Source organism: Oncorhynchus keta, chromosome 1 (assembly GCF_023373465.1).
Source record: "Oncorhynchus keta strain PuntledgeMale-10-30-2019 chromosome 1, Oket_V2, whole genome shotgun sequence".
NCBI lineage: Eukaryota > Metazoa > Chordata > Actinopteri > Salmoniformes > Salmonidae > Oncorhynchus > Oncorhynchus keta.
The window spans coordinates 86,993,937-87,016,782 of record NC_068421.1 but is presented as its reverse complement, the minus strand read 5'-3'; the positions used below and the strand labels follow the sequence as shown (position 1 = coordinate 87,016,782).

The window sequence follows — 22,846 nt, the reverse complement described above, 5'->3', positions numbered from 1 at the left end:
TTTATTCAGAATAACAGTGTGTCTTGTGAATGTCCGTGTCCAGTTGCAGGTGGTAAAAATAAATAAAAACACAGAGAAAATTTGGAAACATATTAAATCCACGTTTTTCACTGAGTGAGGAATTCCCTCACCATTTCAGCAGCCAGACATCTTCCATTTCCTGACATCTTTTCAGAAACTGGTCATTTCTATGCTCCGCTGTCATGTGTAGATGTAGATGACAGCTCGTCACACAGTACAACCAAAAGAAAGATCTACACACATGCAAGAAGCATTCCTCACTTGATACAAAACGTGGATTTAAAATCTTTCCGCATTTAAAAAAAGAAGTTTACTACCTGCTAAACTTTACACTAGCGAAGCTGTAACGGTGATATGGAGAATCACATATCCTGTTACAGATTTAGTTTCAAGTCACATGGTATACACTATCCAATGAAATCCTTACTTGCCGGTTCCTTCTCGACAATGCAACAACAATAAGAAATCATTCAAAAGAATACGAACATAAAGTAAGTGGCTCAGTAGAATAGAATAAACACTTTAGCACAAGTATAATACAGGATGGCACAATTTATTGTCCAATATTTAGCAAACAAAGTAATAATTAATGCAAAAATAGCCATAAAACAGCAAAGTCGAGCAGGATCCAGCAAGATGTGCGCCCTCCTAAGCGCCGCTGTAGCTACTAAAGGTCTTACTGTAGCCTACATTAGGAAGTGCTATATTGATGGCTCTGCTGTCAAACTGTCTCAGCTCACCTAGTAACAAGCCAATGGTTGTTCAACATGATAGGCAACAGAGAAGAAATCAAGATATGCCAATGTTGCATTGTGTGAAAAAGTAGGCCTAAAATTGTCTTTTGGTTTTGAGGGCAGGCAGGCACGTAGGAGTACATTAAATGCCATTTAAAAAATATATACACTACCGTTAAAAAGTTTGGGGTCAGTACATTTTTTGTCCATTAAAATAACATCAAATTGATCAGAAATACAGTGCAGACATTGTTAATGTTGTAAATGACTATTGTAGCTGGAAACTGCTGATTTTTTAAATGGGATATCTACATAGGCATACAGAGGCCCATTTATCAGCAACCTTTCACTCCTGTGTACCAATGGCACATTGTGTTAGCTAATCCAAGTTTATCATTTTAAAAGGCTAATTGATCATTAGAAAACCCTTTTGCAATTATTTTAGCACAGCTGAAAACTGTTGATCTGATTAAAGAAGCAATAAATGTAAAGCTCGTCCTCTTCTGAGGAGGAAGAGTCGCAAGGATCGAACCAAAGCGCAGAACACTAAAACAAAAATAACAATGAGAATGATACGAAACGAAACAGTCCTGTCTAGTGACATACACAAAGACAGAAAATAAACACCCACGAAACACAAGTGGGAAAAGGCTACCTAAGTATGATTCTCAATCAGAGACAACTAACGACACCTGCCTCTGATTGAGAACCATACCAGGCCAAACGCAAAAACACAACATAGAAAACGGAACATAGACAACCCACCCAACTCACGCCCTGTGCTGGCGAACCGGGGACACCATGCGTAGGGCTGGTGCCATGTACCCCGGCCTGAGGAGACGCACTGGAGACCAGATGCGCTGAGCCGGCTTCATGGCACCTGGCTCAATGCCCAACCTTGCCCGGCCGATACGAGGCGCTGCTATGTACCGCCCCGGTGCCTGCCCGGTCCCTCTTTCTCCATGGTAAGCACGAGGAGTTGGCTCAGGTCTCCTACCTGACTTGGCCACACTCCCCGTGAGCCTTAAAATGGCCAAAAACAAACCACTTTCTTCTGAAACTCGTTAGTCTATTTTTGTTCTGAGAAATTAAAGCTATTCCATGCAAGAAATTGCCAAGAAACTGAAGATCTGGTACAACGCTGTGTATTAGTCCTTTCACAGAACAGAACTGACCGTAACCAGAATAGAAAGAGGAGTGGGAGGCCCTGGTGCACAAATGAGCAAGAGGACAAGTACATTAGAGTGTCTAGTTTGAGAAACAGACGCCTCACTAGTCCTCAACTGGCAGCTTTATTAAATAGTACCTGCAAAACACCAGTCTCAACAGTGAAGAGGTGACTCCAGGATGCTGGCCTTCTAGGCAGAGTTCATCTGTCCAGTGTCTGTGTTCTTTTGCCCATCTTGATCTTTTCTTTTTGTTGGCCAGTCTGAGATATGGCTTTTTCTTTGCAACTCTGCCTAGAAGGCCAGCATCCCGCGACCCCAAAAAATGACAGAACCCGTGGGAAAAAGTGTGCGCGCTTCTCGAGCAACCATGAGCAAGCCTCCTATAGAATGCAGACATGATAGAGCGGAGCTTCGAGAAGCCGCAGCCACTATATCTATGGCGGCACCATTAAAGAACAAACACAAAGTAAGCACTCTAAATAAATGCACAATCTGAAGGAAATAACTTCAAAATTACATCAATAACTGGTAACGGCCAAATGAGCAGTATGTAATAGTCATAACCGAATCAGCACACAGGGCAGAGCAGGGCTTGTGCCATCACAGGGTGCGAATTCAAACCCAGACACGGGATACACCGGTGTGTTTCATTGATCCAGGGACTTGAACCTTATGCAGTTGGGTGGTCATATAGGCTGAAGTGCAGTCACAGCACTTCTAAAGTGGCCTGAACTGTCTTGAAGTAATCTCACTTGAATTCATATAGTCAAATGACCTTCCGACTTCCGCATCCCTCACCTCATAATGCATACATGAGCAGTTCTGGAGTAGCAGGGGGAGACGAGGGGGGCTCTGCTCAAAGCTGGATGGGCTTTCTGGGCTCAAGGTGAAGTGGAGGCACACACTGGTTCAAAGTTTAACTCTTTATTGACCCTATTTCTGACACACAGACCCCTTCTTCCAACCCCTCTTTCTCTCTATGTATGTATGTATGTATGTATGTATGTATGTATGTATGTATGTATGTATGTATGTATGTATGTATGTGTGTGTGTGTGTGTGTGTGTGTGTGTGTGTGTGTGTGTGTGTGTGTGTGTGTGTGTGTGTGTGTGTGTGTGTGTGTGTGTGTGTGTGTGTGTGTGTGTGTGTGTGTGTGTGTGTGTGTGTGTGTGTGTGTGTGTGTATGTATGTATGTATGTATGTATGTATGTATGTATGTATGTATGTATGTATGTATGTATGTATGTATGTATGTATGTGTGTGTGTTAAACTGTGGCCTTGGTCTAATGTATGTATCTAGGTCATATTTCCAAACCCCCTGTTTTAGGGTTACCTTCAGCCACAGGGTTAACACCAGAGGAATGCTATTGCACCATTACCTCTTAGCTACAGTTTCAGTTGGTTGACCTCTGAATGTACCGAGGGAATTATTAGCCTGCATGTGAATCTCTCTTTTGTGGAAAATTACAGGTAACAGACAAAATAAAGGAAACACCAACACAATGTCTTAACAGGATGTTGGGCCACCACAAGCAGCCAGAACAGCTTCAATAACTGGGCTGAGTTCTGTTGACTGACGCACACTAACAGACAGACAGACAGACAGACAGACAGACAGACAGACAGACAGACAGACAGACAGACAGACAGACAGACAGACAGACAGACAGACAGACAGACAGACAGACAGACAGACAGACACTTTAAACCATCTATGCTCCTTTGAGACCCCCCTTTCAAAGTCACTGAGATCTCTTCTTCTAGCCATGGTAGCCATTTTTATACATGACCCTAAGCATGATGGGATGTTAGTTGTTTAATTAACTCAGGAACTACACCTTTGTGGAAGCATCTGCTTTTAATATACTTTGTACCCCTCATTTACTCAAGTGTTTCCTTTATTTTTGGCAGTTACCACAGTGCCTTCAGAAAATATTCATACCCCTTATTGCACAGTTTGTTGTGTTACAGTTTGAATTCAAAGTGGATTAAATATATTTTGTTTTTCACCCATCTACACACAATAGCCCATAACGGCAAAGTGAAAACATGTTTTTAGACATTTTTACACATTTATTGAAAATTAAATACAGAAATATACCTTATTTACATAAGTATTCACACCCCTGAGTTAAAACATGTTACGATCACCTTTGGCAGCGATTACAGCTGTGAGTCTTTCTTGGCAAGTCTCTAAGAGCTTTGCACACATGGATTGTACAATATTTGCACATTACTCTTTAAAAAAAATCAAGCTCTATCAAACTGGTTGTTAATCATTGCTAGGCAGTAATTTTCAAGTCTTGCCATATATTTTCAAGACGATTTAAGTCAAAACTATAACTACGCCCCTCAGGAACGTTCAATGTCACCTTGGTAAGCAACACCAGTGTATATTGGCCTTGTGTTTTAGATTATTGTCCTGCTGAAAGGTGCATTTTGTCTACCAGTAAATGCTGGAAAGCAGACTGAAACAGGTTTTCCTCTAGCATTTTGCCAGTGCTTAGCTCCATTCCGTTTTTAATCCTGAAAAAAAACTCCTTTGTCCTTGACGATGACAAGCAGACCCTTAACATGATGCAGCCACAACCATGCTTGAAAAGGTGAAAAGTGGTTGTCAGTGATACAGAATGTTGGATTTGCCCCAAACATAAAGCTTTGTATTCAGAATATAACGTTGATTTCTTTGTCACATTTTTTTGCAGTTTTACTTCAGTGCCTTGTTGCAAACAGGACACATGTTATGGAATATTTTTCAACAGTACAGGCTTCCTTCTTCCACTCTGTCATTTAGGTTAGTATTGTCGATTAACTACAATGTTGTTGATCCATCTTCAATTTTTCTCCTTTCACAGCCATTAAACTCTGTAACTGTTTTAAAGTCACCATTGGCCTCATGGTGAAATCCCCGAGTGGTTTCCTTCCTCTCTGACAACTGAGTTAGGAAGGACGCCTGTATCTTTGTCGTGACTGGGTGTATTGATACACCATCCAAATTGTACAGTGTACAATTGTTCAAGTTGTTATTTTTCCACATTTTGTTGTGTTTCAGCCTGAATTTAAAATGGATTCAATTTATATATGTTTTGTCACAGGCCTACACACAATACCCCATAATGTTAAAGTGGAATGATGTTTGAAGACATTTTTACAATTTAATAAAAATGAAAAGGTGGAGTCAATAAGTATTCAACCGCTTTCTTATGGCAAGCATAAATAAGTTCAGGAGTAACAATTTGCTTAACAAGTCATTGAAGTTGCATGGGCTCATTCTGTGCAGCAATAGACCAGTGTCATGTCCAAATCATCCAAAAGCATTTCAAATTGATTGTGAAGCTCAACAAAGTCACATAGGTGATTTGAAAATGATGCGTGAAAATGTTTGTGCTACAAATGTGAAAACGTTAGCATGTGGAAACAGGAACAGGGGAACTAAACCAAAGCATGAATTGCTGTCCATAGACTGGGTAAGATAAAAACCAGTGTCATTTTGTCATTTGGGTTAACTCTCCCTTTAATTTTCACACCCTTTCTGGGCTTTTAGACATCACACAAAAACAACGCTCCTAAAATAACGAGGGGTGATATACAACTAACCACTTATTTAAGAAAAGTAGAGAGTGATCATCTAGCCACATGTAGAGCAAACAGCTCCAACAAACTCTGTTTCCTCCATAGACACAGTTTGCTGTTGAAAAAAGAGCAGTGGGACTCTAAAAAGCTCATTAGAGATGTAGGATTTTAATTTGAGCCAGTTTACTGTGAACACTGAGGCTGTACCCACTTTAAATGACAGTTTTAACAGTGGCCTAGGAATGTAGGCCTACCATAATGTAGACCTACCAAAAACAATGGAGAAAATGCATCCCATAACATTTTAACATGGAAATAGCTGTTCTATCGTTCAGCCTACAGTAGCAGCCAATCTGTGGTGTTTAATGTAGGCCTCCATTCCATGAGACTTGTTTTATTAACATGCAGGACTTGACATGAACCGGTTTATCCACTTGTCCTTCACACAAGGAGGTGACTGAAAATGTTTTTGTGTTGTTTGATGCAAGAAACCACTTTACAAAATAAAATTCATATTTTTTCCCATACCATTATTACAGAGAATCAGACACGTTATGCTATCCTCTGCCTATTGGCTACTTAGCTTATTCAAGCCTGTCTCAAAATACAACAATGCCCCTCTTCAAGACAAAAAAAAAGCTCTTTACCTGATTCACTTTTCAAAGATGTCTAGAAATGTACAGGTTTTGTGCTCTTATAGGAAGCAATCACTCCCCTATTGCTGGCTACAAATTATCTATAACTATTTGCATATAGGCCTACTGCAGCTCTGATTGGTTATGCCGCACTGATCTGTGTAGAGTGCAGGCTGAGTCTTGTGCAATAGAATCCTACTCCGATGCGTTCTGCCTACAACAAAATCTCTTGCATGGTTTGTTTTTGATTCGGTATGCTGAAATACAAGTGGCTAATATTGCATTGATTTGATCACAATTGCCATAGTAAAGGGAAACATTGATAGTGTTAACTAACAGGGTAAACTCTAGAAAGTTGAGTGCTTCTTTCTGTGGGCTGATAGTTCTTCTGTGCAGCAATCAAGGGTGAGCTTCGCAGCAGTCCCGGGCTACTGCCCCCTGTGCAGTTTAGAGAGAACATTGGCCAATGGGCTGATGAGGATGATTATTATTGTAGACTAAATAACCGGTCGATATGGTCTCTCATTGATCTGAGGTCTCGTTGATCTGTTCTCTGAGACTCTGGGGTCGTTCCGGGTCTAATACATCTCAATCACCATTTTACCACTTCATAAGGGCATTGAAGAGAAATTGTGTCGTCTAGGAGGGTGTGTTAGAGGTGTGCTGATTTTATGTTGACGATAGTGTGCAGTTTTATCCTGAAGTACTGTATTGAGTGTGAGCTGTGGTTCTGTTGTACTCCCAGTATACTGCAGCCTTTTCAGAGATGGGTGTAGGTGGGAGGGGGGGCTTGGTTGGGGGATGATCGTTCATAACATTTTCTCTCTGCACGTGGCCAGAATCTTAGGGGATGACCTCTGACCCTTTCCGAGAATCACTCAAGGAAAACATACCCCTACTGTGTGTGTGTGTAAGGAAGAGAGTTGGTTAGCCCGTACATAGCCTGTTGGGTAAACGTTTGGACAGTTTTCACATCAGGGCCTGTATTCACAAAGCTTCTCAGAAAATATCTCAGAAATCCTGTTAAAACCTGTTTTAAAGCTCGAACTCTTAATTGAAACAATAACAAAGTGGACACCCTGCCTTTGTTTTAGTAAAACATCTGAGAGATGGGCCTGGAGAAATGTAACCACTCTCAAATTCGTGGACAGAGCTCTGGATGCAAGGACTTACCATTCATGATATAAAAAAGTATAGTTATAACCATTTTTTGAGGCTATACAGTGTTTGTTTACATTTACATTGTTTATAAAGACTGGAGTAAATTTTAGATTATATTTTGTGTTCTGATGAGGTGTGACAGTTGAACTAAGATCATTAAACATTTATAAGTTATATTCTTCAAGAATCAATGGGTATACAGTATATAACTATATAACTAAAGATTTTAGCTTTAAAACAAACAATTATTAAGGATGATTATGGTTAAGACACTCTGAGCAAGGATTAAAATATACTCAGTTGGTAATCACAACAGTTTGAGGTAGCACAAAGGGGGAAATGTAGTGACTCTCAGTGACATTGATGGATTTTGATTAAGCTGAACCGGGGTGCACTGGGCTCTGGCCCGTGACATGTATGAGCAAAAGCATTGAGGCAAGAGCACTGCTCAATCATGTTGTCAACAAGGCAGCATGATGCATCTTTCAGAAAATGTTTCCATTAATTAAACGTACACTACTGTTCAAAAGTTTGGGGGTCACTTAGACATTTTTTGTCCATTAAAATATCATAAAATTGACCAGAAATACAGTATAGACATGGTTAATGTTGTGAATGATTATTGTAGCTGGAATGGAATATCTAATGGAATATCTACATAGGCGTACAGAGATCCATTATCAGCAACCATCACTCCTGTGTTCCAATGGCACGTTGTGTTATCTAATCCAAGTTTAGCATTTTAATCCGCAGTTTCCAGCTACAATAGTCATTTACAACATTAACAATGTCTACACTGTGTTTCTGATCAATTTTATGATAATTTAATGGACAAAAAAAATGCTTTTCTTTCAAAAACAAGGACATTTCTAATTTACCCCAAACTTTTGTACGGTAGTGTATTTTTGAATTTTCAAACTATTTTTCATAGGGAAGATGTAACACGTTTTATCAAAAGCAATCACTTTTGCATGTAAAAACACAGAATCCTTTTCATTACTCCACGTGCTTAACCTATGGCACTGTTGTTTTCAGCCGACTTCACTGTCGGCCAAAAAAGGCACCCGGTTCTTGTCCGGGAGGAACGCTAAGGCCGGTTTTGTGATAGTGATGATTTGTCAGCACAGATGGTTTGTTTACATAACAGGTTATGATAATAGGGGGGTAAAGTTGGTCTGACATTGGATTGCATATGGGATTAGTTAGGGATGTCAATAAATTTCAATATTTTCATGTTGCACATCTTTTAGTTGTCTGATTAAATGCTTTCAATATTTGTATATGAATTTCTACAATTTAAAGTTGGCTTGAGGTTTTAAGTCATTGAAATGTGGAGCTATTGACATTTTAAAATATTGTCCCCTGTACATTGTGTAATTTACTGATGGTCCCTAACGAGCCCCATAAGGATATCCAATGTCAAACCAAATTGACTCTGTGCATTACGATCTGGTCACATGCAGCTGTGCTCTGAATGAATGATGACTTCGGTGCTGCCAGATGTGGACAGGATTGAAATAAACCCAGTAGTGAACTACATGTAGTTCAACTAGTAATGAAACTACATTTTGCAGTAGCTTTGTGGTAGTTCAACTAAATTCCAATCTTGGTCGTGTTTTCAGTATTTAATGTTGTTTTTTTGCCATGCAGCGGTGTAGCTAGCTACTGGAACTACACACTACTTTAAAAAAAAATATATATATATATATATATATGGGTGAAGTAGGCAATCATTTCCTTTCTTTTTTGTCATCAGACCTGTTTAATTCTCATTTGAAACATAGGTATTGTGTTTAATAGGATAAATTACACATTCGGTTAACATCTGACAACAGAGTGATATGTTCTTGCGATTTTGTATTCTATAGCATTTCAGATTTAGATTGGATAATTATTAACAAAGTAGTTTGGATAGTGAACTACAGTACTATTTCAAAGTAACTTTAGTTAAGTAAACTTCATTTTTTCTTAATAGTAGCTTTAGTGTAGTTTAACTTCTTTCAGTGTGAAGTAATTGGTAGCTTGGTAAACTATATTTTCAGAGCAGCTTCCCCATCATCACTTTTTCAAAACAAGTTGCTTTTTAGGGGACAGTCACTCTTTAAGGGAATACTATGAAATATGCCACATTCACATGCTATCAGAGCTTTTGGACGCTCCTAGTTCCTAATGGGAAACTTCACTTGAATGACCGTGCAAGTTGGAGACTCAGAGAAAAGGTTATTACCCAAGTTGGAGACTCAGAGAAAAGGTTATTACCCAAGTTGGAGACTCAGAGAAAAGGTTATTACCCAAGTTGGAGACTCAGAGAAAAGGTTATTACCCAAGTTGGAGACTCAGAGAAAAGGTTATTACCCAAGTTGGAGACTCAGAGAAAAGGTTATTACCCAAGTTGTAGACTCAGAGAAAAGGTTATTACCCAAGTTGGAGACTCAGAGAAAAGGTTATTACCCAAGTTGGAGACTCAGAGAAAAGGTTATTACCCAAGTTGGAGACTCAGAGAAAAGGTTATTACCCAAGTTGGAGACTCAGAGAAAAGGTTATTACCCAAGTTGGAGACTCAGAGAAAAGGTTATTACCCAAGTTGGAGACTCAGAGAAAAGGTTATTACCCAAGTTGGAGACTCGGAGAAAAGGTTATTACCCAAGTTGTAGAGTTTCAGACCTTTTCAACCAAAAGATGACAACAAATCACTTTGACAACTATTTAGGCCTTCAATATGGATAATATAGCTAGTATGACCAAATTGTGATCGTTAAGCAAGCTAGAAAACTGTATTATTAGCAATGTTACACAAGCTTATCAAGCTAGCTAAAATCGTATTGTTTTAATCATTTCTCCGACTCCAAAAGCACTTTAACACATTGATTTATATACAAACTCAGGGTTTCCCAACCCACTCCTAGACCCCCCCCAAACATTTATAATTTTGATATTAACCCTAAACTGGAACACCTGATTAAATTAGTTAACTAATCATAAAGCCTTTGACTAATTGAATCAGGTGTGCCAGTTTAGGGTTAAAACAAAAGTGGGACATCTCTGGGGGGTGGTGGGGGGTCAACCCTAATTACATTTACATTTACATTTAAGTCATTTAGCAGACGCTCTTATTCAGAGCGACTTACAAATTGGTGCATTCACCTTATGACATCCAGTGGAACAGCCACTTTACAATAGTGCATCTAAATCTTTTAAGGGGGGTGAGAAGGATTACTTTATCCTATCCTAGGTATTCCTTAAAGAGGTGGGGTTTCAGGTGTCTCCGGAAGGTGGTGATTGACTCCGCTGTCCTGGCGTCGTGAGGGAGTGTGTTCCACCATTGGGGAGCCAGAGCAGCGATCAGTTTTGACTGGGCTGAGCGGGAACTGTACTTCCTCAGTGGTAGGGAGGCGAGCAGGCCAGAGGTGGATGAACGCAGTGCCCTTGTTTGGGTGTAGGGCCTGATCAGAGCCTGGAGGTACTTTCACATAGGCAAGCACCATGGTCTTGTAGCAGATGCGAGCTTCAACTGGAAGCCAGTTATCTGGATGAGTTGTAGGGGTTTAATGGCACAGGCAAGCCCAGTAGTTGCAGTTCCAGACGGGAGATGACAAGTGCCTGGATTAGACCTGCGCCGCTTCCTGTGTGAGGCAGGGTCATACTCTGCGGATGTTGTAGTGCATTCAGGAACGGGCCACCGCCTTGATGTTTAAGACAGGGTGTTGTCCAGGAAGGTTCTTAGCGCTCTGGGAGGAGGACACAATGGAGTTTCGTGATGGCGATTGCCATCCCTTTTTATATATCAAGGTTTCTGGGGTGTTGTTCTGTGACAAATGACTGTAAAAAAGGTTGTTCTAATGACATTGGATTATTTTACATTAAAATTGTTTTTCTTCCCCAAAGCACAAAATAACAGTTCACCACAGTTGATTACCAATGGACAATTTACGAACGCACTCCTTTGTTGTAGCGCTATCGATGACGCGCGGTGTGGTTTACATTTACATTTAAGTCATTTAGCAGACGCTCTTATCCAGAGCGACTTACAAATTGGTGCATTCACCTTATGACATCCAGTGGAACAGCCACTTTACAATAGTGCATCTAAATCTTTTAAGTTCCTAATGGGGGGGGGGTGAGAAGGATTACTTTATCCTATCCTAGGTATTCCTTAAAGAGGTGGGGTTTCAGGTGTCTCCGGAAGGTGGTGATTGACTCCGCTGTCCTGGCGTCGTGAGGGAGTGTGTTCCACCATTGGGGAGCCAGAGCAGCGATCAGTTTTGACTGGGCTGAGCGGGAACTGTACTTCCTCAGTGGTAGGGAGGCGAGCAGGCCAGAGGTGGATGAACGCAGTGCCCTTGTTTGGGTGTAGGGCCTGATCAGAGCCTGGAGGTACTGAGGTGCCGTTCCCCTCACAGCTTAGGCAAGCACCATGGTCTTGTAGCAGATGCGAGCTTCAACTGGAAGCCAGTGGAGAGAGCGGAGGACGGGGTGACGTGAGAGAACTTGGAAAGGTTGAACACCAGACGGGCTGCGGCGTTCTGGATGAGTTGTAGGGGTTTAATGGCACAGGCAGGAGCCCAGCCAACAGCGAGTTGCAGTAATCCAGACGGAGATGACAAGTGCCTGGATTAGGACCTGCGCCGCTTCCTGTGTGAGGCAGGGTCATACTCTGCGGATGTTGTAGTGCATGAACCTACAGGAACGGGCCACCGCCTTGATGTTAGTTGAGAACGACAGGGTGTTGTCCAGGATCACGCCAAGGTTCTTAGCGCTCTGGGAGGAGGACACAAGTCAACCGTGAATTGCCATCCCTTTTATATATCAAGGTTTCTGGGGTGTTGTTCTGTGACAAATGACTGTAAAAAAGGTTGTTCTAATGACATTGGATTATTTTACATTAAAATTGTTTTTCTTCCCAAAGCACAAAATAACAGTTCACCACAGTTGATTACCAATGGACAATTTGACAACTTTGTTGTAGCGCTATCGAACGCGCGGTGTGGTTTACATTTACATTTAAGTCATTTAGCAACGCTCTTATCCAGAGCGACTTACAAATTGGTGCATTCACCTTATGACATCGTATTGTTTTAATCATTTCTCCAAAGCATCACTGGAACAGCCACTTTACAATAGTGCATCTAAATCTTTTAAGGGGGGTGAGAAGGATTACTTTATCCTATCCTAGGTATTCCTTAAAGAGGTGGGGTTTCAGGTGTCTCCGGAAGGTGGTGATTGACTCCGCTGTCCTGGCGTCGTGAGGGAGTGTGTTCCACCATTGGGGAGCCAGAAGCGAACAGTTTTGACTGGGCTGAGCGGGAACTTAGTTCCTCAGTGGTAGGGAGGCGAGCAAGCCTGAGGTGGATGAACGCAGCGCCCTTGTTTGGGTGTAGGGCCTGATCAGAGCCTGGAGGTACTGAGGTGCCGTTCCCCTCACAGCTCCGTAGGCAAGCACCATGGTCTTGTAGCGGATGCGAGCTTCAACTGGAAGCCAGTGGAGAGAGCTGATTCATGACGGATTGGGGGCACTGTATTGAAACCACCGTGCCTCCATCTTGGAACTCCTCCACCATTATAAAACATATTTTGGAAGCTATAGAAATCATTTTATTAATATCTACATTAGTTTTTTTCCACATTTATATTACATACACATTAATGCATACTTTTCAATTATATTGTTAGCCAAATACATGTAATTATGTCATTGAAACATTTAATTGAAATACTGTTGAATTCCATCCATTCCTTTCGAGGACTGCTCCTATTTGGGAGTGCCAATATGGCCAACCAGTGGCTTCAAAGTCTCTCAATGGCCAATACACAGTGCTTGAATTGGGCAGGAGCTCACTGGAGCTAAGTACCGGCACCTCAAATGTTCTACTGCTTGAGCTCCTGTTCCTCACATACTGCTTTTTTGTTACGTTATTTTGCCTGTAACAAATAAAATGGGCAACATTTATATGACCCCCTTACAAACAGGCACATTTTTACCACATTCTTCCTTGCATATTCTTATTTGTGTTGTCATGTGTTGCTGCCATGCTATGTTGTTGCCTTAGGTCTCTCTTTATGTTACCTTTATTTAACCAGGCAAGTCAGTTAAGAACCATTTCTTATTTCCAATGACAGCCTAGGAACAGTGGGTTAACTGCCTTGTTCAGGGGCAGAACGACAGATTTTTTAATTTTGTCAGCTTGGGGATTAGATCTTGCAACCTTTCGGTTACTAGCCCAACACTCTACCCAATAGGCTGCCTGTAGTGTTGTGTTGTCTCGCTTGTCGTGATGTGTGTTTTGTCCTATATTTTTATTTAATTTATTTGTATTTTTAATCCCATCATTTTTAATCCCATCCTCGACAGGAGGCCTTTTGCCTTTTGGTAGAGCGTCATTGTAAATAACAATGTATTCTTAACTGACGTGCCTAGTTAAATAAATGTTAAATAAAAAATATATACAAAAAAAATATGCCTTTTGTACCTCCCGTGCGCAAAAAATTGCATATACACCTAAATATAAACAGGACCAGCATCTATTTCAGTCCAAGTCAAGCACTGCCAATACATACTATAAGCAATCCAGGGTTTATAGAGATCATTGTTTGAACACAATCATGTCGGACTTCCCAGTTCAATCAAATGTATTTATTAAGCCCTTCTTACATCAGCTGATGTCACAAAGTGCTGTACAGAAACCCTGCCTAAAACCTGATTTCAAGCAATGCAGGTGTAGAAGCAGTTTCCAACAAGCATTTGAAGCCAGCATTATACTACAAGTGATTGTCAAAAGATTAATATGTTTACTATTAGCACTATATTAGCACACTGCTCTTCACTCCTCAGCAGCTCTAACTAGCTTTGGCACAGCAGCTAGGCATCAAGCCACTTGCGATAATGTTGCAAAAAAAAACATTTCATAGGTTTATCATTTTTAACGATCACAATCAAAAGTTAATAAAGATGCCCAACTTATATGTATTTCCAATTTAGGAATATATTTTTTAATAATGTGATATTTAGCTCCAAAAGGATAACTTGAAATAACATGATGTAAATTAAGTAGCTCTTTCCTGCAGTCAAATGACTTGACCATATTTATGACTACCAATAAACACTCTGTGTGACCCTGATATAGCCCACTGCAGTAAAAGGTTATAGGTTTTATTAGCTTAGTGGTTGTAAGTAGGCTATTTAGGCATATCGTGTGAAATTGGCCTTGTGAAATAATCGTCAAAAGTTTAAGAGACACTGTTGAATGACCAATGTTCTATTCTGAGCTGCTTTGTGGATATGACCCCTGGCCTTTTAGAAAACCTGTTCATATGCAGTGAGGACCATTTGCTCGTAGACCATAGCCAAATAACCACTACTTTACAAGAAAATAGGCAGGGAGCAGAGAGAGAGAGCTTGGAGAAAGGGGAGATGAGAAGAGACATTGGGCACAGATGTCATTTCAATGTGTAGTTTCATTTAATTTTGGTTAGTTGTTGACGAACATGAATTCAGTGTGAAATCAACCAAACATTTCACCATGTCATGGGATTTAGGTATTAAGTTGGGTGAAAAAATGTGAAATTCCCCTACGTTAATAACTTTTTAAAATCCAATCAGTTTTCCCCGTTGTTTCAACGCCATCATATTTCATGTTTTTGTTGAAATGACATGGAAACAACACCGATTCAACCCGTTTTTGCCAAATGGGAGGATTGAGGTAGAGGAAAGAGAGCATGCAAGTTGGCTACTTTTAATTCATCTAATGACGACACGTCTGCTCTTATGTTAATATAAGCACCTACATTTGAGTGAGGCATTAAAATGTCTGGTCGTCATGGCGATTATTGAGATAGAGAGCCAAATTACTGGTGCATAGTATAATTAAGCACCACTTACTGAAGCTTTTACCAAAATGAGTGTAAGTGTACCAACAACAAAAAAAGAACAGGGATTTAGCTGAATTGTGTGAGCCAAATAGAACATCAACTTGTTGTGCGTGTGTGTGTGTGTGTGTGTGTGTGTGTGTGTGTGTGTGTGTGTGTGTGTGTGTGTGTGTGTGTGTGTGTGTGTGTGTGTGTGTGTGTGTGTGTGTGTGTGTGTGTGTGTGTGTGTGTGTGTGTGTGTGTGTGTGTGTGTTTGCCCTTTTGGCTTACGCCCATTAGAGAGAGAAGACAGAGATGGAGGCACAAACGTAAAGGGACTCTGTGTACCTCTAAAGAGGCCTAACACTCATGTCTTGCACCCGGATGGGTGCATCGGGGGTAACTGGGGTCTCGCATCAGCCTTAAAGGTAAAGAGTGGAGGCAGACTTGAGGGGTGTACTAGCAGAGTGGTTTGAGGAGTTAGCGAGGTAACTTTGGTCAACCGAGATCCAACTCTGGATAACCGGTACCATGAAAGTGGCTCACCTTTTAGTCAGGTTAATTTATATGGCTATGAATGCTTCAGAACTGTCCTGCTCCGGGGTAGGCTACTCAAGGTTAACTACATTTATCCTGAATGAAGTATCTGAGCTGCGAGTTGAGAACCAATGAAATCAGATTCCCTCACTTTCGCAAACATTGCTTCATCATCCCCTTCATTTGAGGAAGACGACCGATTAAATATTTTATTAATCAATGTTTATTTTTTAATTTTTTAAATCGCATTACATATTTAGCAGTAACAGAATCTATTTGAAAGTTCGCGCACCGTAAAACTTTCATATGACGTTATACAAGTATTTTAGCGATAGAATTAGGGAAACGGGTGCTGTGTGCGTTGATAAGAACACAAAAGCACATTCTTATTTCAGCATTTTCTCAATGAAGAGTTCGGCGTTCGACTAGCCACGCGCAGTTACAAGCCTGCTAGAGTTAGGTTAGCGGCAGGCGAAGGAGCAATATCCACAGTTGTAGTACGGATGAAGCCTGAGCTGGAATGTGAAGCGAACTGAAGTAATTTCAGAAAAGCCTGGGCAAATCTAGCTTCAGAAAGTATTCACACCCCTTCACTTTTCCCACATTTTGTTGTGTTACAGCCTGAATTTAAAATGGATTAAATTGAGATTTTTTTGTCACTGGCCTACACACAATACCCCAAAATGTCAAAGTGAAAATATGTTCAATTTTAATTTTGACATATTAATAAAAAATGAAAAGCTGAAGAGTCAATAAGTATATAAAATCAAATCAAATTGTATTGGTCACATACACATGTTTAGCAGATGTTATTGAGAGTGTAGTAAAATGCTTATTTAAGAACCCTTTGTTATGGCAAGCCTAAATAAGTTCAGGAGAAAAGATGTCCTTAACAAGTCACATAATACGTTTCATAGACTCACTCTGTGTGCAATAGAATTGTTTAACATGATTTTTAAATTAATACCTAATCTCTGTACCCCATGCATACAATTACTTATACGGTCCCTTAGTCGAGCAGTGAATTCCAGACACAGATTTAACCACAAATACCAGGGAGGTTTTCCAATGTCTCGCATAGAACAGGGTTCAAAACAAAAGTTGACACTGAATATCCCTTTGAATATGGTGAAGTTATTAATAACACTTTGGATGGTGTATCAATAAACCCAGTCACTACAGAGATACAGGCGTCCTTCCTACCTCAGTTACCGGAGAGGAAGGAAACCTCTCAGGGATTTCATCATGATGAGGCCAATAGTGACTTTAAAACAGTTACAGAGTTTAATGGCTGTGATAGGAGAAAACTGAGGATGGATCAGCAACATTGTAGTTCCTCCACAATATTAATCTAATTGACAGAGTGAAAAGAAGGTAGCCAGTACAGAAAGAAATATTCCAAAACATGCATCCTGCAACAAGGCACTAAAATAATACTGCAAAAACTGTGGCAAAGCAATACATTTTATGTCCTGCATATGAAGCGTTAAGTTTGGGGCAAATCCAATACATTACTGAGTACCACTCTCAACATTTTCAAGCATAGTGGTGGCTGCATCATCTTACGGGTATGCTTGTAATCGTTACGAACTAGGGAGTATTTCAGGATTCAAAAAAATGGAATGGAGCTAAGCACAGGCAATATCTTAGAGGAAAACCTGCTTCAGTCTGCTCTCCACCAGATACTGGGAAATTAATTCACCTTTCAGCGGGTCAACCTAAATTACAAAGCCAAATCTACACTGGAGTTGCTTTCCAAGTTAACCTACATCTGCTTGAAAATTCATGGCAAGACTTGAAAATGGCTGTCTAGCAATGATCAACAACCAATTTGACAGCGCTTGAAGAATTTAGAAAATAATAAATGGGCAAATATTGTACAATCCAAGTGTGCAAAGCTCTTAGAGACTCACCCAGAAAGACTTACAGCTGTAATCGCTGCTAAAGGGGATTTTAACATGTATTAACTCAGGGGTGTGAAAACTAATGTAAATGAGATATTTCTGTATTTCATTCACAATAAATGTGCATATTTCTCAACAACAACAAGAATTCCTTAATCATTACGGGTTATTGGGTGAGATTTTTTTTTAATCAATTTGGAATTCAGGCTGTAACACAACAAATGTGGAATACCCCTTCGGATCAATAATTTAGCAAGCTAACTTTGATACATAGCCAGAAATAATTGTGGATTTTCCGGTTCATTAAGAAAGCAAAACTTATATGTGTTTTTGGTTGTTGAGTCAATTAGAGAATGCCCATTTCAAGCTTATCTTTCGAGAAAATGTAAAGTTACATCACGATATTTAGGCTAGTTATCTGGCTAACTCCTTGATCCTGCTTTGTTCTATACCCCTCAGGTCACAGTAGTTATAGTATCAACAGACACATCAGGGATTGTTTATCTGTAGCCTGTGTCCCCATGCTACTCACATGACTACTGGGCTTCTCATGCTGCTCACGTCCACTCGGACCCCTGCTACCAATCACAATGGACTATTACTATGTCCTAAGTCATCTATAGATTTGTCAATAAACTTTACCCAATACCTGGGAAAGACCATATAAGTTCTGACTCTGGGTAAATGGAGGACTAGTGTAGCAGGCTGATAGTCTACACAGTATCTCAGGTCAGGGGGATAAGGGGAGGTCTTGGCACCCCCCTCCCCCAATCACAGTTCCACTTTTAGTTCCTCTGTAAAAACCCATTCACCTCTCAGTCACTCAGGCAGTGAGGAATGCACACTCCACTCCAGCTTCACTGGTAAGTGAGATGCTTGGTAAATGTTAATACAGTCATTATTAGGCATACAAATTGATTGTGAGCTTAGAGATGTATGAGCTTGGAAGACCGTTCCTTCCAACTGAGCACTGAAGAAAATAAGGAATGTGCATGGTGAGGATGATTTTATTTAAACAGAAACCTGAAAGACCAGCCTTGCTTGGAACTATAATATTTAGTTCAGTGGAAAGGAAGGGAGGTTCCATAACAAAGAACCAGCTATGAAAGAGGAACACTCGATTCAGGAACAAACTGGTATCTGTCATCATACTGTCATCAGGACACTCAGTCACACTGACTTTTGACACGACTTTTAGGACTATAGAAGATAGAGCTTTACTTATTAAATAGTAAAAATATGAATAAAATATCTGAAATATTTCACGAAATATAAAAGTGGACGGAAGAAGAGTCTGAGACTTCTGTGACAGCCATAATGGTTTAACAGCTACACCATTAAAATGGACACTGTTAAATTAATGACCACGTTGATGGAGCAACAGACACCATTGCGCCACAGACTCAGTTTCACTAGTCAGTTAACAGACACATTCGAATTGTGTCGCTGTTGATTGAATCACCAGGGCGGAAAATAGGATAGGATGAACTGTAATGTTCAATCATTTATTTTATTGATTGATTATTATGTCTACAAAATGGTAAATGGTTATTTTGTCTAAAATCAATCGTTTTCGACAAGACTTTGGCTCAGTGAAGTGGACACAATGTTTTCAGTTTGGGTCTATTAACTTTAATGGTACAGTGCTTCAATGGCCTAGAGTCCTATGTAAAACTTCCACCTGTCAGATATTTTGGGTTCAAAGTTGACATAAGGTACTATACAATTGAGAAAAATCTATATGACCTGGCAGCACCTCTTGCACTATAATATTTATCTCTCTGACCCTCTGGACCCTTTCAGCAAACACAATTTGAACACAGAAAAAATTATGTCATTCCTACTCTGGAGCAATGAACAGAGCAAGATACACAATCCCACTGCCTCACATTCGTCAAGGTCATACGGTGCGTTAGTCATGAGTGAGAGAGTTTGTTACAGTTTATCAGTTCGTTATCAGAACACCATGTGACTTAGCTCTTATGACACCATTCTCATATTCCATTCCATTAAACCAGGCACAAACCAGTTTAAAAAAACCTAGACGAGTTCTAGAATACATTAGCTCATTCTGGTCACAATACATTCCCCCTATTTTTTCCCTAACCCTACCACCCCTCCCCTGATTGGAGTAAACTAACATTTATCTTCGAGCACATATACAGTACACTCTGATCTTAATTCCAACCCTTAGATGTCCACAGACTAACCCATCTTTCATACTACACTACCATTTTACAATTTCCTTTTGCAATACATCCTTTTATTTAACTGTGGATTCTTACGAGGGTCGTGAACCTCTCTATTTGTACCAATTCTACCAAGATTGCCCTAAAAATGTATATTTTACCTAAGAGTATAATCATATTTCCCATTAATTGATCAAGGTTTTTCAGATCTCCTAACAGTGCTGTTTGTCAGTCCATCTGAACACAGACGTTATGACTTCACAACCACTCCTGGACCTGACTCCAAAATACCATGCGTTGTCCTGTGTGGCTCAGTTGGAAGAGAATAGAGCTTGCAATGCCAGGGTTGTGGGTTCAATTCACATGAGGAGACCCAAACAAAAATCTATGCAGTCACTCTGGAAAAGTGACTACTAAATTGTAAAAGTGAACCACTGAAGGACAGTATCAAAAAAGATTATCTGTTTCCTTGTGGCAGTCTGCACAGGGCTTACTGTTCAATGCCCCATATATTGAGAATTATTTCTGTTGTGAGAATTTTATATAATATATAATATATAGTTTAAATTGAAAATAATGAATTGATGCATCAATTGTTGTTTTGTATATCAGTTCATAAACCCAATGCTACAGTATTGGGACATCAAAAATCTGTTCCCAATTATCTTAGTTCCCAAAACTCTCAAACTTGAGTTAAACTGAAACATTTAATGATTTATACTAGTCATTTTAATCCATGCATGGTTTTTCATTGGAAGCAGGCAAACCAATACATTCCTTTCTCTTTTGAGTAATTGCCTCTTCCATTTTTGTGGCTGAACTGCAATGAGTTGGTTATACTTTTGCATTAAACATACCTCTCTATAGACCTTTGTTAATTGCTTGTGTTACATAATTTTACAGTCTTTATTTACAATTCAGAAACAATATACCTTACTTATATTTTTTTAGCCTTATAATTTGCTCTAATATTTGTTTAGCCTCTTCTGGAGGATGGCATTGGACTTGTAACCAAATCTATGTGGCTTCATTTAAAAGGGGGGGGATCATTTAAAAGGGGGGATCATTTAAAAGGGGGGATCATTTAAAAGGGGGGGATCATTTAAAAGGGGGATCATTTAAAAGGGGGGATCATTTAAAAGGGGGATCATTTAAAAGGGGGATCATTTAAAAGAGGGGGATCATTTAAAAGGGGGGGATCATTTAAAAGGGGGGGATCATTTAAAAGGGGGGGTCATTTAAAAGGGGGGGATCATTTAAAAGAGGGGGATCATTTAAAAGGGGGGATCATTTAAAAGGGGGGGATCATTTAAAAGGGGGGATCATTTAAAAGGGGGATCATTTAAAAGAGGGGGATCATTTAAAAGAGGGGGATCATTTAAAAGGGGGGATCATTTAAAAGGGGTGGATCATTTAAAAGGGTTCCATTGTCAATTCATCAGAAGATGTATAACAACAAAAAGCCCCCTTTTGAACATTGGATGTGCCTCTCTTAGTAGCCTGCTGGAAAACCAGTTTGGATTTCGATATCATTTTGGTATAATGAAGGCTTTAAGAGAGAGGTTTAATGCCTTAATAGTTCATATTTTTAACCCTCCAAACTCATGTTCGTTATATAAATATACCGATTCAACTTGATCTGGTTTGCCATTCCAAATAAAATGCAATATTTTTCTCGCATGATTTGAAAAAGGATTCTTCTGGAGTCGGTAGAAAAGGTTTCTCAAACTCGGTCCTTCGGACCCCAAGGGGTGCACAGCTGGTTCAAAACATCATCAAGCTTTGATAATTTGAATCTGCTTTGTAGTGTCAGGGGTCCCGAGGACAGAATTTGTGAAACTTTGAGGTAGTGCATCTGTGTTCAGATCAGGGTATGTCTTCCGCTGCAGGAAGTCTTAATCAGAAAATGCCAGCAGCACAGCCATCAGCACCTGCCACGTGCCAGAACGAGACATAGCTGAAATATTCATACGGCTCTTGTCAAGGCTCATATGTGAAGCCCCACTGAACCTTTTGGGGGCCACTGAGATCTGGTGTTGCTGCTGGAGAGAGAGGAGGGGAGCTGCGTTGCTTGATTATGCTACAGGCAGTCTAAAGTAACATTCCAATTCTCCACTAAAGTGCAGGTTCACATTCCCTAGAAGATTTAAAAAAGCATTGGGTATATGATAGACAAGACTCTATGTACGGTACATCAATGCCAGGTCACAGTTGTAAATGAGAACTTGTTCTCAACTGGCCTACCTGGTTAAATAAAGGTGAAACAAAATTGTAAAACTGCAAACCTTTAATTAATCACAGAGGGTGAACGAGTACACACTTCAAGGAGGGGGAGGGTTGGAATTTAACCTATGGCTGTAGGATAGGATTAGGTGTGCGTGCGTGTGCGTGTGCAGGAGAAAGTGAATAGTGCTTATAGTGGGTCTGAGACTGATTCAAGCTGAGGCTGCTGGCTGGGCTTGTTCAGCTGTTGTCAGCACACCTCTCCCTGACTGAGCCCATGTGATGTCACCACTGGCTCTCAGCCTCTCTCTGGGGAGACAAAGTGCTGCCAAGGAAACCTCATTCACCTCCATCACAACTTGAAAAGTGTCCTCTGCTGTAGCAGTACTTTTGATCTGCTGTGAGGGGAATCTTTAAGGTGGCGAAGGAAACAAGTTATCTGCAAGTAATGACACTCAGCTCAGGAGTGTATATACACACAGCTCCAGTCAAGTTTGAACTCATATACTTATTCAAGGGCTTCTCTTTATTTTTACTATTTTCTACATTGTAGAATAATAGTGAAGACATCAAAACGATGAAATGTCACATATGGAATCATGTAGTACCGCAAAAAATATAAAAACGAATCAAAATATATTCCAAAATTTTGATTCTTCAAAGTAGCTACCCTTTGCCTTGATGATAACATTGCACACTCTTGGCATTATCTCAACCAGCTTGCATCAACTGGAATGCATTTCAATTTTTTTTAATTTGACCTTTATTTAACCAGGCAAGTCAGTTAAGAACAAATTCTTATTTTCAATGACTGCCTAGGAACAGTGGGTTAACTGCCTGTTCAGGGGCAGAACGAC

General features: G+C 40.1%; 1 protein-coding gene across 1 annotated transcript in view; it reads left to right on the top strand.

The window, feature by feature from the left end:
• The first annotated feature begins 18,420 nt into the window (after positions 1–18,420).
• The window catches only part of ivns1abpa (influenza virus NS1A binding protein a), a 51,665-nt gene continuing 47,239 nt past the window's right edge, over positions 18,421–22,846 (top strand). The window contains exon 1 of the mRNA XM_052463774.1: positions 18,421–18,440. The gene's annotated coding sequence lies outside the window, so the exon portion shown is untranslated. The remainder of the gene's footprint in view (positions 18,441–22,846) is intronic.